This window comes from Pteropus alecto, unplaced genomic scaffold, assembly GCF_000325575.1.
Source record: "Pteropus alecto unplaced genomic scaffold, ASM32557v1 scaffold152, whole genome shotgun sequence".
Classification (NCBI taxonomy): domain Eukaryota; kingdom Metazoa; phylum Chordata; class Mammalia; order Chiroptera; family Pteropodidae; genus Pteropus; species Pteropus alecto.
Window position 1 is genome coordinate 5663626 of NW_006432227.1, and position 18588 is coordinate 5682213.

Below are 18588 nucleotides of genomic sequence, written 5' to 3' on the forward strand. Positions count from 1 at the left end.
GAATTAAGGATTTTGTTTGGTCCCTCTTTATATATTTTATGTAGTTGAGCTATCAAAAAGGCAGTGAAATATATACACCTGAAGCTCCAGGGAAATACAAAATTAACTCTAGGAGAGTTAGCCAAAACCAATAAAAATTTGGGTTAGAACGGTATAATGGGAGCCAAAAACAAAACAAATCAAAAAACAAAAAAGCATAAAAAAAATAAATTCAGATTTGAGCTTCATAAGTAGAGATAGTAACACTCAGTAAAAAACTATTACAACACGTTCTATTCTTTATTCATGACACAAGACTAAGTATTATATTTATTTTTAATCATTACCTTTAAAATGATAAAGGCAGTGAAGAGTTAACAATTATTGAAATGAGAAATACTGGGAGAACTTGAGGATGTTTAGCTTAAAAAAAACAGAATCACAGTGGTCACAATATCTGCTTTTTTTCATATATGAAGTCTTGGATGGTTTAAGATTTGCTTTTTTCAATATAATGTTCGGGTAGATCTGTCAGATACGTACTAAATACAGACAGTTATACTTACGGCAGTACTAGGAAGATTGATCTAAAGAATTACACTAACCTGAAGTGTGTGAGTCTCTATTCCTTGCTGTATTTATCTGCCTACTCCTCTGTACTACTGTGGTTGATTGACTGATAATCTTTCAAAAATTGAAAGGAACTTGGCATCTGCATTACAAAATGATACATTCTCTCTCTATGTTTATCAAATAGTTTATTATTCAACTTGAGATCCATTTGAGAATAAAGGATGCTTTATTAATATTTAAAATGAAAAAACTGTCAAAACTGAACTGTCCTGGGTAGATCAGGATGCATGGTCAACCTTCTTGTAGATAATAAACCAATACTATCTTCATATTAAGAGATGGCTTTCTTAATTTCCTTAACTCTTTAATTCTCTTCTCCTCTATCCCTCTTTAGCCACCCACGTGTATGTCATAACCTGGACAATATTATTCCTTTTAACTAATCCACTCTAGCGATTTTAAACTGCCATATCCCAGGCTCTTTCTGTTTTTGACTCCAGTAATGGAAATAGTTGGTAAGATTCACCTTGGCTTTAGCAACTTTCCACTTAGTATAGACCAAATGTTTGATCTCCTGAACCATTTTTGTGTTTCTGTAGAACTTGCTCAGCAGAGCCCCAACTCAGCATCATCCCAGCAATGTAGATACCCATACCTTGCCAACTGTACAGGACTGATATCTCTAACATTCATAATTTTTAAGTCTTTCTCTCTTGCTAAGCAGCAATCCTTTGGCATGTTCAGTCACCTTCTCTTTCGCCTCTCTTTTCAATCTCTATCATTAATTAATAGCATTGAAATAAACTGCACTGGAATTTTTCAAGCCCTGACCTTGAATCTACAAATATATATTTATTTCTACTCATTTTACTTTTAAAATTATGAGATTTTTGTTCCTGTTTGAGGACGAATTTTTTACTTGAGCTCTTGGTTTTCTTGAATATTCTCTGAAACATGGTTTCATCGAACCATCTTATATCTGATGGTTTTTCCCTCAATCTATGATCACATGTCTTGCTTTTTTTAAAAAGAAGGGAAATAAATATCATACTTTGGTTCTCATGTATTGCTTCTCCTTCAGACATGCTTCTTCTAGTCATAAGCTATCTTGATCTCTTAATCTCCCTTTTATTTGACAATCTACTACTACTTTCTAACATCTGCCTCAATGATATCAAGAAAACTTCTCCTGCTTAGGTTTCCAAATCATATGTTGATCACTTTATTCAGCATATGCTTGATGAATACCCATTGTGTATCAGGAATTGGTGAATTGCTTAGATTAAATCAGTGGTAGAAAGAATAAAAGAAACAGGCAAAGCACCTGCCCTCGAGCAGTTTATATTCAACTGAACTGAAAAGATTTTTAATAATCAAGGAACATACTCAATAGATAATGTAGTTTGTGGAAAGTGTTAAAGAGCAAAATGTGAAAAAAGAACACTTCGGTAGGCAGAATTAGGACTGGCCTGAAAGGTGAGATACAAGTTTTGATTGAGTGATCATAATAAACCTTATTGAGAAAGTGATATCTAAACAAGGTTTTATGGGAGGTGAGGAAAATAGCTTTATGAGTAGCAAGAGGACGTGCCCAACGTGTTCCAGGAACACCAAAGAGGTCAGTGTGGTTAGAGTAAGGGAGGGCATAGCAGAAGACTGGTTCACAGAGGTAATGGAAAATAAGGTTTTGGATGACTTTGTAAGACACTGTAAGTTAAATGACCTTCATTTGGACTGAAACGGGCACTGTGATGCTTTTGAACGACCGAGTGACATGATCTGACTTAAATGTCAGAAGTATTACTCAAGATTCTAGATTGAGAATCTTGAGAATCTTAGATTGAGACCTTGGAGGGCAAGGACACGTACTTGGAGACCGTTAGAAAACTATTAGAATAAACCAGGAAGAAGCTGAAAGGATTTTGACCAATATGGAACCATATGATGTTAGAATTACTGCTAAAAAGTAAAAATAGGCACATTCTGAATATGTTTCAAGATGGTGCCAACAAGATTGGAGACATTGGATCTAAGAGAAGGGATAATTCCAGACTTTTTGGTCCAGGTGGATCTTGATTAGAGTTTTCCAAAGACATGAATAGTTGCTGCTATTAAGAGGGCAACAGAACCAGTGAGAGAAAAGCAGTCAAAGAGGGAAACTTGAGAAGTCTCAGCACCTTACTACATGGAATGTGGCCCATAGACAGAAGCATAGAAATTACCTAAAACTTGTTAGAAATGCAAAATCTCAGTTCTATTCCCAATCTATTAAATCAGAATCTCCATTTTTACAAGATGTCCAGGTGATTCATATGTACGTTAAAGTTTGGGGAGCACCTCTTCAATAATACGTTATATTGGAGTATAAGAAGGAAGCATGAAATTGGCAAAAGTGGAAAATTCTTTTAAAAAACATTTCCTCCTAAATAGTGAAAGCATTATGGGTTATAAATTGTTATTAATCTGGAGTAAAGTTATTAAAAATTGCTGATATTTTACACAGGAAAATTGATGCTGTAGCTTCTCCATAAAGTTAAAATGTCTATTTTTAAGTAAGTTAATTTTATAACCCTGTTTATTGTCCCTCCCTCAATTTTTCTGATTTATGTAAGCTAATTTCTGATTTTCTTATTTCTATCAAAAGTATATTTAATGTAACTAACCATATAATGATTTAGCCACAAATGACTAGGATGTCAGTTAGTCAAGAATTTGTTTAGAGATATTGAAACAAAGGCCTCTGAAGCCTGCATAAGAAATGCAAGGTCATGTAGCTAGTTAGAGAGAGACTAGGGCCAGAATAAAAGATCAGTGAATTCTTGAAGATAATTAAGTTATGATTTTTAAAATGTGTTCCATATCACAGAGGGGTTTTTTTGCCCGTATAATTTTACTACAAATATAAATAAATTGGCAAAAATTGCCTTTTATAAAATGCTTATCGAAAGCATCTGTAAGTTTATAAAGAAAATAATTTGTGTTAATCTACCCATAATATGTGACATATGTCTAGGATAATATGTTAAATTAAGAGGTGCTATTTTAGCATGTTAATATTAGCTACTGTCATATATTTGGTAACAAACGAGCATTAAAACCATAAAATATAAATCTCAAAGCAGTCTGCTTTGAAAGTGATTCTTAATGCCAAATTGTACTTCATCCAGCATGTAGTACTGATGGTAATACAACTGGCATAGAAGCTCCTCTGAAACTGCCTCAATTAATATTGCTAAACTTGATTTTTATTAACTATTTTACAAATATCGGTGGATTTTTATACACTCCACTCAAAACACATTGTCTCAACAATTTTTAAAAGGGTATTTCTATGCCATGTTTCTTTCTTACATCTAGAGTTTTCCTCCGTCACACTCTCACCATCACCTACTGAACTTTTCTTTTCCACCTTGTAATTCTCATTTCAAGACGATTTTTTTTTTTAAACTTTTCTGACCCATTACCAGGCCAGAACTGATCTTTCACTGTTTTTAGTCTCTGTAGAATACTTTCTTCTGTCTTTATTATTCTCCTTTATTATTACATAAGATAATACCATATATTGTGGTTATTAGTTTGTTCAAATTCTAAATTTAAGATCCTTAAGGACTAGAATGGATCTTTGAAAGCACATTAACTCTGTGGACAAGAAGATCATAATAACGGAAACAGCTAAGTTTCATGGTATATTTATGCTCCAGGATATCATGTGCACAGGAAGCAGTTTCTATCAGCCTAAAGTGGCGAAGTTCCTTGTCCAGTCAGCCTGCAAGTTACATTAATAGGATTCTAACACCTGATGCCAGTGCCGTGATTGTATTATTTTACAACACTGTTTTGACAAAGAGTCTGGAATTCTACAGTACCTTGCTTTCTATCCATAACTTCTCTTTCACTTCATGAACAACCTTTGGAAGCAGATGTAAATTCTCTGAGATGTCTTTCTCATAGTAATAACATGGTAACACTTACATGACAGTGGTGTTAATTAGGAAACCAAATTACTTATATTTCATTTCCTTTTTGGAATGATTTGTCTTATAGGTATATATCACAATGTCTCCTTGATTCATGATTAACTTTCCTTGACATTATCCAACTTTATTTAACGTTTAATGGGTCCTCACAAGGAGATCCCAAAGAAGTTATGTAGCAAGTGACTGCTTTAGATTTTACACTTGCCACTTAGAATTGACCTTTTACATTCATTGATAGAAAAAAAAAAAAAATTCTGTATCACTCGAACAAACAAACAAACAAAAGAAAGATAAAAAAAGAATTCTTAAGACAGATTCCCATCATTTTCAGTCTATGAAAACAGTTTTAATTAAGGCGATGAGTGACTTTTCTCTGAGAAACCACAAGTAATTTTGTTGTCAGTAGGAGAACTAAAAGCATTTGGTTTATACATGTGGTATGGGTGTCTTAATCTTTTAGTTCATAAAATTCCAAGGAGTGAGCAAAAGGCAAGGATTGTAGCTTTAGCTGCCAAGGAGAGTGTGAATCATTTCTCTCAAGATTTTAAATATCCTTTTTTAGCTTGGAGGCATAAAGCAAACAACCTGAATGAAAACAGATTTAGACTGTAACAAGAAGACAGAATTTAACCAGCATATGTTAAAGTGCCTTACTGAAACAGAACAAAAGTTTTAAGCATAAATGTTACTTTAAAAAAAAAAAAAAAGCATGCAGCAAATTATTCACACCATGTTCGCTGGACCTTATTATAGCTGTAAAGGTCATGAATACTCTACTAAGATAAAGAACTAGAAATTCCCAAAACAGTAATCTGTCATGACAAAGAATTTTTGATACTTATTGATCAATGCAACTTCTTAGTAAATCATCTACCAAGATGTACTCAAAGGCTTGTATTGCCGAGTTAGTCATATATTACATTTTTAACCGTGTTCGCTGGACTTTATTATAGCTGTAAAGGTCATGAAAACTCTACTAAGATAAAGAACTAGAAATTCCCAAAACAGTAATCTGTCATGACAAAGAATTTTTGATACTTATTGATCAATGCAACTTCTTAGTAAATCATCTACCAAGATGTACTCAAAGGCTTGTATTGCCGAGTTAGTCATATATTACATTTTTATATATTTACTGAATTGATAATCATTTACTAAAATAATGTACTATATTTAAATATTATTTATCTTAGCATTTTATAATATTAAATCCTACAGTTCAGTGGAACAAATTAGAAAGCTCAGAATGGACTAAAATATATATAGACATTTAGTTTAAATTAAGATGACATCTGAAATCAGTATGGAAAGAATTGATTATTCAGAGAATGTTATAAAAATAGTTGGAGATCTATTATCTATCTGTCCATCTATCTTTCCAATCATCTATCTATTAGACATATAGATCAGTATTTTATACTTTACAGCAAAATAAATTCCAAATGGATCTAAATTCTAAGCATAAAAATCAAAGAAATAGCAAAGTACAATGTAAATACTAAATGCTAAGTAAATACTAAATAAAATATTATAATTTTCCTTATTGATTAGAAAATTCTTTTTAATCTTCATATAAAGTCCAGAAGTCATATAAGTTTTATAATTAGGTTATACAATTGAAAGACTAATATATATCTAACATACCATAAACCAAGTTAAAAGATAAATATGTATCACACATAAGAAATTGATCTATGTTTTAAATATATTAAAAACTTATGCAGATCAATATAAAAGATCAGCAGCAGAAAGACAAGGGGCTTTTCTTCAGGTCTCTGTGTAAATATTTCCTTATCGAAGAGGTCTTTCCTGACCTCAACTGCACAAACAGAGCATCCTGAAAATTTCTCTAAACAGTTTCACTGTATATTTTCTGCAAGTTCTAGATTAGTAACAGGGACTCTATGTTTAATTCACTATTGTATCCTAGCCCATGAACCATTGTTTGGTTGTAATTCTTGAAATAAATGTCCGGAGTGAATGAATGAATGAATTCAAGATAAAATGTAAAGAGGCATGATAAATAACAAAAAGATGAACTGGGAAAGAATGACATGCTATTTTTGGAGGTAAAGGCAAAAGAGTAAAAGGGGTGTGTGTGTGTGTGTGTGTGTGTGTGTGTGTGTGTGTGTGTGTGTTAATAGGAAATAACCTAGTTATAACCTTAGTAAAAGGGTTATCAAGCACTGTTGTGTGAACATTTGACATTAAATAATATGAATTTGTAGAGAACTGGATGAGTTAGGATTTTATAAATTTCCACATAATTGCTCAACTGTCTAATGATCAGTAATAGAGGAATATACAAAAATGCCTTGGCTTAGAGTTTGAGAAGAAATAATTACAAGTACTGAATAAAGGAATGATTTCATAATGATAGATTATGCATATTTGAAATGGTTTACCATTGGCTTTGCCGTAGGCAAAGGAAGCTAGAAATAGTGATAACATTAAGAGATAATGAGAGTTTGGAAACTCATAAGGACAATGAAGAAGAAATTTAGGAAGTGGAAAGGAAAATGCTAAAATAGGTTTGAACTCTTCTTTAAGACTTGAGAATATACTTTCTCTTTCATTTCCAGCTTCTCTGACTGGCTTTTCTTCCCATGCCTTTTTATGTATTGATGCTCTCCAATGTTTCTATGCATGCGACCCTTCCTGGGTGACCTCATTTAATTTTATGTCCATCACTAAGACCTACACTTTAATGATTTCCAAATGTGTACCCTCAATTCTATTCTTTGCTTTAAAATCCAGATGTATAAACTAACTTCCAACCAAATGTTGTCAATTGAGAACCATTTATAGGAAACAGAATCCATTCTAGCTATTTTAAACAGAAAGTGATTCAATACGGTGATTAGATGCTTTTAAAATTTTTGGAAGGAATGGAAGTACAAGCTCAAGGCTAAGACCCGGAAGGCACAACAAAATTGTTGAGATAAAGAACACACAACTGTAGCTATGATCCACCTATCAGTATGTTACCCTAATTGCACTCCCAGCTGTTGAAACATAGAAGATAGGGACTAGACTGCTGTAGAAAAAAAAAAAAAAAAAAAATCCTCACAGCTACATGAGATAGGAGGAAGAGCCTACCAATTAAAAGATGATTACTCCATCTAACTCTTTTCTACATTATATATGTTATATAAGTGCATCTAATTAGAGATACCTAATTTGTATCAAAATGGGAAAAGCAAAGTATTTTAGAAAGGCTGTTTTAGCTTTTGCAGCCTCTGAATGAAGGTAGATGGCTCTAAGGAGGTAAGCCAGGATGCTGAGTGGAAACAACTCATGATTATCCCACGAACACAGCAGTCTGGATGCTCCACGGACAGTTCAACATTAAAACGGAAAACAGACATTTTGTCTGTCAAACTGCTCCCCATCTTAAACACCTCATCCTAGTTAACACCACTATCTAGGAATCTTTATTTTATTCTTCTTTTCCCCAGTTTTTAATTCCAAAAGGTAAATATGCTTTATTGGTTCTAATATTTAAATATCTTTTGAGTTTCTTTTTATGTCTCTACATGACATGCCACTGATGCATTTTGTACATAATTTAGGACAAATTTTTAGCTCTTTTATGTTTATTATTTTTGTTCATGATTGAAAAGATAATAAATATTACTAATTAAAGTGATCTGGAACAGTATTTTTAAAAAATATTTGCATGCATATAGTGAACAATCTTAATATAGATATAATTCTTATGTAATATTATTTTTTAGAGATTTATTTTGCTAAAAAGGATTATTTTTATCATTGAGAAAAAGTAGAATTTAATAAACTTGTAATACAGATTGTATTAGTGATTGTGATGTATGCTACAAACATTTTTTTAACCAGTGTTCAAAGAATAATAAATAAAACAATGATCTAGAATGTTAGGATTGCAGAGGCTTTTAAGTTATTTTTGTCTTAGGTTATAAATGTTTTAGTTCCAGTTTTATTACATTTTACATATTTAATTTGTTTTTTAAAAAGGCTTGGTGATAAAAGTTGCATATTCCATGTTGTGGTAAAATAATTAAAGATCTCCGAAGATGTCCTCATTTCAATCAGTGAGGCCTGCAAATATATGATTTTATATGGAATAAGGGACTTTCCAGATACGATTTAGTTAAGGACCTTGAGAGGGGGGAATTATTTTGGGTTATCCAAATGAGTCTAAAATAATCATAAGATCCTTTAAAAGGGGAGCAGTAGAGTCAAGTTCAGAGATTAGAAAGACATGTAATGATAGAAGCAAAGGTTGAAATGATGCACTTTGAAGATGGAGAAAGGAGATAAAAATGAAGAAATGTAAGTGGCCTCTAGTAGCTGGAAAATGCAAGGAAATGAATTCTCTTTGAAATTTCCAGAAGTAACAGAAAAAGCTCTGCCAATACCTTGATTTTAAAATTATGACTTCCATAACTATGAGAAAAAAATAGTGTTGCATTTGTGGTGACTTATTACAGCAACAATGTCAAACTAATTCAAATAGTTGCCAATTATAGAGATTATCTTCAGTCTGTCATTCTGTATTATAGCTTTCTATCAGAGTAAACATTTGACTTGGATTGAATGTATTCTCAGACCCACCAGCATGCCTAGAATTCAAGGCAGCAAAGAGATTGATATCTCTGCTGAGAAATTAGTAGAAATGAACCAATTTAAAATTTTCTTTGTGCACATGGTTTTATTTCCAAAATGGCAACATTTTACTTTTTCACTATTTAATGATAGCAGAATATTTATTTCACATATTTAGTGATGTCACAGAATATTTATTCTTCGCATATTTAGTGATGTCAGAGTATTATCCAAATCCATCTTATCATCAGAGAAATACAGTCATATCTGTTAATCTTACATTTCTTATTTTTAGATGTAACGTGTCACTTGTAGCATGAAAAAATACATATTTAATACACTGATATTTAGAGAAACTCCCCTATTTCTTCAATATTCTGTAAAATAAGTTACCTCAAAGAAGAAAGCCCAATTCAGTTAGAAGATAGAGGTATTCTCCAAGCCACGTGATTATCAAAGAGAAAGTTGGACAGATATGAAATCAGATAAATACAAAGAACCCTGTAGAATGAAAATGTCTGGCTGCTAAGGCATACACAGGAAAAAAAAAAAAGAGGGATAAAAAAAGCTAAAAAGAGGGATATCAATAGAATTGTCTTCAAAGGGAAATATTTTCTCCAATTTTTGTTTTCTGGAAATAGTCATTACTTGAAAATAATGAAACCTGTATATGATTTTCTGAATTAAGTATCCTAAACAAATTTATAATTAGGATATAAAATCACTAAAATCAAAGATTCTAGACATTATGATAGGGTTGGTAGGAAAAAAGAAAATCACCTCAAAAGAACTGGAATGCATTGGAATTGAATCGTTACATGCTGAATAACTTAGAACAAGGACATGTTTATCTCTTGCACTTTTCTCCAAGTGGCAAATCAAACACCGTAATTTTCCACTCTCGCCCTTTATCACAATTTAGTGCTGTTGTTTTGAAAACATAAACTCCTGAGCTCTGGTTCACCCACCACTCACATGTGACAGACAGAGCTTTGGTTCCCTTCCCATGCTCACTGTGCCACCCTTCTGTGCACCTGAGAGGCCATGTGCCAGGTATCCTAGTAGCTGGCCTGGCTCTGCCCATTCAGGGGCATACAATTTATTCTCATAACCATGATGACAATTTTGTTAAACATGCATATCCAGGTCCTATCCAGGTCCCTGTGTATCTAGTGTGAACTCCTATCCCTCCCCTTATGTTTTTTGTTTTGTTTTAAGAATTTATATTTTAGAGCAGTTTTAAGTTCACAACAAAATTAAGAGAAAAAGTACTGATATTTTCCATATACCTCCCACTCCCACACAGGTATAACCTCCCCCATTACCATCACTCACCAAAGTGGTACATTTGCTACAACCGATGAACCTACATTGACACATAGTAATCACTCAGAGTCCATAGTTTACTTTAGGATTCACTCTCGTACACTCTGTGGGTTTGGACAAATGTATAATGATATATATATCCATCATGATAATATTATACGAAGTGTTTTCGCTGACCTAAAATTCCTCTGTGCTCTGCCTATTCCTCTGTCCCACACCCCGCAACCCCTGACAGGCACTGATCTTTTCACTGTCTCCACAGCTTTGTGTTTTCCAGAATGTCATATTTTAGAATCATATATATAGGTACATAGCCTTTCAGACCAGCTTCTTTCTCTTGGTGATATTCATTTAAGATTTCTCCATGTCTTTTCATAGCTTGATAGCTCATTTCTTTTTAGTGCTGAATAAAATTCCATTTTCTAAATGCAACACAGTTTATTTATCCATTCACCTATTGAAGGACATCTCTGTTGACTCAAAGTTTGGACACTTATGAATAAATCTGGTATAAACTTTCCTTTTCTGTAAGTGGCAATTCTTTCACCTTTCAAGATATGACCATTTCAATATAGATTATGTATGTTTCATTTCTGTCTTCATGCCATTTAGAAATTTCTTTTGAATTTTTCATATATTTAACAAACATTGATTGAGAGTTAATAAGAGTAGTGAAAATATATTTCTTCTGAAGTAAATAATATTAAATGTATTACTGAAAGGTCATTAAAATAATTTTATGGGAATTCCTATTAAAACGTGAATACTCCCTCTTGCACTCAATGTTTTACTTATATTTTCATAGATAAATACATGTTTTATCATATATGAATTACCAATTTTCCCTTTCTATCATGACCAGTTACTCAAAACCTAGCTCTAAGAGATCATATGCAGCCAAAAAAATTAATTTAATTCATTCACAAATGTTGGATATTTAGTTACAATTTGTTATATTCCTTGTAGCTTTCTCTAAGTTAACTTCATGAAAAAAAATTAGAAGCCATTTTCAAACTAAAATCATTTTGAAATAATGCCATATATATACCTAGACAATAATTTAATTCTAACATAAAAAAATGTGTTGGGCTTTCGCTGAGTATGGCTTGAGCCCATAGTTCCCAGAAAGCAAGAACTAGAGTATATAATTTCACCAGTACAGCAAGTATTAAATGACTATAAAACCAAATAAATTGGTCTTAAAAGTATTAAGGAGAGATGTGACATGTGAAGCAAAAAGATAATGTAATGATTATAATTGTTTTGAATGAAGAAAGAAAATAAAGTGGTAGAAGAAACACTAGTATTTTTTTAATGAACCAGTTGCAGACAATTGACTAACACATGCCAGGTCAACATAAAGCTCATTTTCCATTTTCATGAGGAACAGATGGTATGGATGGACATGGAAAGTGGTTTCATAGTGGGAAAAATGGTTTAGTTTGGCAAGTTCATTTCAGAAAATATACTTCAGAGCTAGATATGTGTAGCCATTTTGAGTAATGTTCCCCCACTGATATGGCTGATTAAGGGGTGACCATGGCTACACATGTGGTCTGTAGAAGAGCATAGCATCTAGATGCCTTTCTTTGAGAAGATGCTCTCCCTAACCAGCTGGGTTTGTGGAACAAGTTTCCGAGAATTTTCTTTTAAATTAATTTAGTGGAAGTGTAATAAACAAACAAAAATCATATGATAAATTAGAGATACTTTGCATTGCTTAATGCCTGTAGCATAGTTTATGAAGAACAATTACAGATAAATAAAAGAAGAGGTCAGAGCCAGTGTTTTTTTGAACAAAGATTTTTTTTTGAGAAAAATTAAGAAATAATTTGTTTAAGAATAACCAAATAAAATTTTACCTAAGAGGTTGTATTTTTGACTTGGAAAGAAAATTATTTCATTTCAGGTAGAAATGAGACCGAAGGACAGAAGGCTCAAGTCAAGTTTTTATCTCTCCTTCCAGTAAAAGGTCTAATTTAGAAAAAGTAAAGGAAGCGAACAGCTGGCTGTATCTGTTATGCCAAATAACAGGTTTTGCAAACTGGGGCTACAACAGGAAGTTCCATGGCATAAAGACAAGCTCACGTGTTTGGCTTGGCATCTTCCATTCTAACCAAGAGACCTTTAACGTGAGCACGAGGGTGAGAAAGAACACACCCCAGAAAAATTATAAAACTGGGTGTAAATGAAGACAACAGATGTGGCACCAGAAGATTGGTAAAAGCAAAATAAAATGCTTCTTAGTAATTTACAAGGAAAATAATTATGCAACAAAATGTGTCTTTAGATATAAATAATGACAGAGAGATTATGAGTAATCAACAATTTTAGCATGAAATTTTAACACCGGACATAAATATCACATGAAAATACCAAAATTGTATAGTGTGGAAAATAGGACTTTATAGACTTTTAATAAAATGAATCTTATTCAAAGAATCATATCTAATAATAAAAAAGAAAACATATAATTGTATATATATCTAGAAATCATCTGCCTAGATGAAAAACTAATTCACTTAAGAATAGATATATGGATGATGAAAAGAATTAGGGGGAAATGAAACAAACTGGTAAGAACATTGTAACTCTACCAACTAGACAAGAAGTGCGGAGGGAGGTATGACTTAATAATTTCTTGGTTTGAATTCATATGTAATGAAAGTACTAAGAGAAACTGTTGTTCTGAAACAAAATGTCATGAAAAAGTAAGAAGTAGTTATTTAGACATACACTAAATCTGGAAAGAATGGGAAAATGTGCTCTTGAATTTAATAAAGAAAGGAAATATTTTGCATAGTCAATTTAACAATGACATTAGCAGATAGTGTTACAAAAAAAAGCAGAAAATAAATTATACTGCCTTTTAATGAGAAAACAGTAAATGTATTTATGTAAAAAGTTTGATAACCGTATTATTAAGTTAAACTTTATGAAATTTGTATTTTCATATGTCAAACTTAGGCAAATATCAACAATTCCAAATGCTTCAACAAAATACTTATGGTATGCAAATTAATGAGACAAATAGATCTAAATTTGAAATGGCTCAAATACAAATAAAAGTGTTTGAAAAGAAGTTCTCAAAACAGAGTTGAACTTGCCTGTCCCTGGTCTCTAGGAGGCTGTCCATGTATTTCCTCAAGACACAAAAACACAGCTACTTCACTGTGAGATTCATCCTGTGCTCTAACAGGGAAAGAAAGCATGAAGGATCATACCGGCTTCACATAAATTTTGGCCCAGAAGTAGTACATACATTTCATTGGAGAGAACTAAAAACCCTTTTTTGTGTGCTCAAGAAGAAGAATAAATACATTTTTGGTAATAACCATCGATTTCAGAAAGGCATGTGCGCATATGCGCGCGCACACACACACACACACACACACACTACATTGTTAAAATTATTCTTGGAATGAGTACAGCAGCTTAGCTAATGGGACTCAAGGATCAGACAGCCTGGGTCCAAATTCTAATACTTCCTACCTGTAGCAGAGACAGTGGAGCTCACTTAACATTTCAGCAATTTCTCCATATTTCACAGATGTGGTAAAGTTACAGATGGTCTCGTTCTGGCCCATAGATGCAGGCAGAAGAGCCATCATGAAAATCTTCAGCATGCTTCTCTAATACTGTGGAGGATGAAGGAGATATGTGTTACAAAAGCTGCAGCTACAAGATGGTGGAGCTTCTATCAGCCAGGATCCCTGAGTGACCATGTGGAATAGAGCCACATCACACATCCAGGCCATAAAGGACAGATGGCTTAAAAGATAGATACAATTTTTGAGTATTAAGTTATTTATAATCAAAGGGTTATGTGGCATCACGTAAAACCTAGTATATCTACATGCCGTCATATAACTATCTATATAATAATAATAATAATAATAATAATAAAAAATATCAAATCACAGAGGTGTTATGAAGATAAAATTATTGAATACATATATGACACAGAGGGCATTGCCCTCTTGGAACTAGGTAGGCACTTAATAAATTAATTATTAATAGGCTATTAGAAGTGGAAAAATGTTGATAAGATATCATTAAATCACGTTTTTCATTATCATACATATTAAAAAGATTATTGCAATGTTTAAACCACTTTACTCAGTTATGATTGAAATACAAAAAGTTGTACATTTGTAATATATGCAACTTGATAAGTTCACAGGTAAGTATAAAACCATAAAACCATCACCACAATCTATGTCATGAACATATCTATCTCCTCCAAAAGTTTTCTCCTTTTTTATTATTATTGTCATTTTTTATAAGAACACCTATCATAAGGGTCTACCTTCTTAGCAAAATTTTAGGTAAATAATACAGTATAAGTTTCATGTCATACAATAGATCTCTAAGATTTATTCTACTTGTATAACTGAAACTTTGTACTGTTTGACTAATACCTCACCATTTTCCCCTTGCCCCAGACCCTGGCAACCACCATTCTACTAACTGCTTCAACTAATTTGACTATTTTAGATTCCTCGTATAAATTGTATCATGTAGTAAGTGTGCTTCTATGACTGACTTGTTTCACTTGGGATAATCTCCTCCAGATTTATCCACGGTATTGCAAATGTAAGGATTTCTTTCTGTTTCAAGACAGAATGAATTCCATTGTATTATATACCACAATTTATTTACCCACTTATGCAGTGTTTAAGCTGAAGACCATAGGTAAGCTGGTGTCATGGCTAGGCCTGGAATAAGGTTCTGCAGTAGGATGGTTCCGTTGCCAGGGGCCCCAAGAAGGTGGGTAGGCCTGCTGCTGGAGGCTACAGAGGAGTGTTATCACAATTTAAAAAGCTTTAAATGATTCAAAATTTTATCATAACTTTATGAGGAGGTAACTTCTATTTACCAACAAAAACACAGATACACAAAATACTTAGGTAAGTTGAAAAAAATCAATCATAAACTTAGTAGTTGTAGAAATAGGAGTTAAACTTAAGCATATCACACTTATCTGTCCAACTTGTAAAACATCTTGAAAATTAAACATCTCTGCCTTATATATAACATACAAAACAATAATTTGTTTTATTATAACAATGTTATGCAAATTTATAAAACTTTAAGATTAGTAGATGCAAATAAACCTGCATAATAAACTTATTTCTTAACATAAACTGTACAAAAAACAAACTGTTATATGCATAAGCAAGGCAGAAATTGTGTGAAGTAAAGTTAAAAGAATGGTAAAAAGAACAGAGAAACAAAATTGAAAATGTCAAGTAAAAGCTTCTAAGGAATACCAATAATCATGTTTTGTTTTGTTTTAGGATTATTCATTTGTTTTAATCTGTAGTCAAAGAAAAATGTGATAGAAAAATACCAATGTTGAGACCAAAGTCACAATGATGAAAAATTAAACAGAAAAGTAACTTTTTTATTTTGCTTTCTTCTGAACTTTAGAAGACAATTAGTTGCAAATCAAAAACTGAAGAATAAAAATATAATAAAACACCTAATGACCAGTAATGGCTTTTTAAGTTCCTACATAATTTTAGTAGGTTTTAACATAAATCTTAATGATTATTTAAATGCATAATTTGTTTTTATAAATTAGGAATTAAGAAATGAGAGAAAACCCAATTGCTTTCTTATTTAAATCAGGGATAGGGTGGGAAGACAGATTCTAAAAATACAGGATAATAAACTTGATGTCAATTTTTTTCCAAATTCTGGAATAGAATATTAAATTTCATGATGACTTACATAAGGAGACAGTGATCACAGTAAGAAACATAGCTTACAGAAGCAGCAGCAATAAACATCTAAATTTGCATGCTTTTCTGAAGGATTATATCTGGAAAATGGCAAAAACACAAGGTAACGTGATGACAGCATAGAATATGACAGTATATCATATTAGTTTTGTAAAGTGGATTCGTATTTTCACAGTTACTTGAATCAATCAATTGTAGACTGAGTTGCAAACATAAAAGACTCTTGACCTAGAAGCAGAAGAAATAAATTTAAATTTTTCTCTAGTCTCTCTGATTTTATATATCAATTTCATAAATAAATTACAATGGAAGGAAAAATAACTCAGTACCTTATCTGTAAAACACAAGCAAATGACCTCTTTCATTTCCCTGCTCTCAGGGAAATTGTGCTGGTGGCATAAATTTCCCCTGAAAATCTATTAGTCTATGATTCTATGATTACGGATTTGTTCTTTGATTCTAGGAAAGGTTTTAAATTCACTAGCTGGTCATGAAACATACGAACAGTTATTTCAAGTAAAATATTTTTCCTATACAATTCTCAATGTTGCAACTTAGATGATTCAAACCATTTGAAACAAATTATTAGATATTAAATGTTATATGTCATATTACATCTGAGACTTTTTCTTTCAGTTTTTCTCAAAAATATGTCCAATGGCTCTAAATATTTTAGAAAGCTCATAGGAAAGGAAACTTGTATAAGTTGTTATCTCTCAAATGAATATCAAATACAAATTTGATATTGTAGCAGATATAATAATAAATAAAAATATAATAAAATTTCATGGTTCATTTTAGAAAAATGATTTTCATCTTTTCAGTGTAATATTGACAGTTACTACATGTGAAGGTTAATATAGATTGTGTTAGCTAGCTTATTCACACACATTTCCAATTTTTAGCTAAATACAAGCTTGGTTTATATATTTAATACTTTTACACATTTTTATTGAACATCTCATTATTTGTGATGGGCTCATTGGTGCTGTGGATACAATGAAAGAAGAAAATACAATTGGCCATATTTTAATAAAGATTATGTTCTAGTGGACTGGATATACATTAATTAAAGAACCAGCTAATAAACATAAAAATAAAACTCAGGAAATTTCCAAGAGGAGAGGCATTAATGAGGTAACACTATTTATTAGAGGAAGTTGTTTTAGCAAGAGAGGTCAAGAAAATCAAGTAAATGGTGATTGATCTGAAACCTGCAGGTATTAATTAGGGAGAGGATAGAGGTGAAGTGGAGTTCTGGAAACTATTTCAAGAAGAGGGAACCTCTTGGGCAAATTACCTGATGGAGCTTATAAAGATTTAGAAACTGAGGAAGGTCCTGTGGTTGGATTACAGAAAACCAGCAATGATATTCCATTGTATTATAGCAATAATATGATACAAGGTAAGAATTATATCGATTTTTTTTTCTATTTAAGGAATCACTTCTGAACTTTCTGGGTATGAAACCCAGCAAGGAAAAATCCAATATATGAAATTCTATGGGCAACCTATCTATGCATACTAACTCTTTTAAAAATAAGTATGTACATATTTATTTCAACTCTAGAACCTTTATTTTAAATGCAGATAACTGATAACTGATTATCTTTGAAAAATTTAAGGTATAGTCAAAATTAACATCTCTTTTCTTAAAAAATTTGTCTTATTCAATTGTCCCCTTGGCCCCATGGTCCTCCCCTCTCAAACTTGAAGTTAACTGTCTCATCTTTACATCAGTGCTAAACTGCATAAACACCACACTTTCACTCTCTCTGTTTTTATTTATTTATTTAATTTTATCAAATCCCTTTCACAGATCAACATACTTCAATCTGGATTTTTTTTCTCCATCACTCCACTAATCCTCTTCTTGATAAGGTCTGCAATGACTCCCTTGCAGTTAAATCTGAGAAATATATTTTAGTCCATTTGAACCATTCACCTATTTTGTCCTTTAAAATATCTCACATGGCTTCCACAACCGACGCTATCCTTGTTTACCTCTTACCCACTTGTCTTCTTCCATGTCCATCTCATTGTCCTCTCTCCTCCTCTTTCTTACACTTTAGTTTTGAAAGCCCACAGATTTCTGTAAAAGTCCCACCTTTCTCTCACTCTTATTCTCTGGAAGCGATTTCATCCACCTCCATGACTTCCATATCATGTTTTCTACTGTCAACAGTTATAGTCCAATGACAACAACCTAGTTCAAACCACGGATATTATTTGCCTGGCATGATGGTTAATTTTACGTATTAATTTGACTGGACCACGGAATGCCCAGACACTTGGGTAGATGTTGTTATGGTGTGTCTGTAAGCTTGTTTCTTGATAAAATTAACATTTGGATCAATAGATGGGGTAAAGCATATTGTTCTTCTGAATATGGGTTGGCCTCA

The 18588-nt window shown here is 32.3% G+C and overlaps 1 long non-coding RNA gene across 1 annotated transcript in view; it reads right to left on the reverse strand.

Moving 5' to 3' along the window:
• Window positions 1-18588, reverse strand: part of LOC112475830 — a 66086-nt gene that overhangs the window by 15628 nt on the left and 31870 nt on the right. The window contains exon 2 of the long non-coding RNA XR_003044902.1: window positions 13932-14077. This is a non-coding gene — a long non-coding RNA (uncharacterized LOC112475830). The remainder of the gene's footprint in view (window positions 1-13931; window positions 14078-18588) is intronic.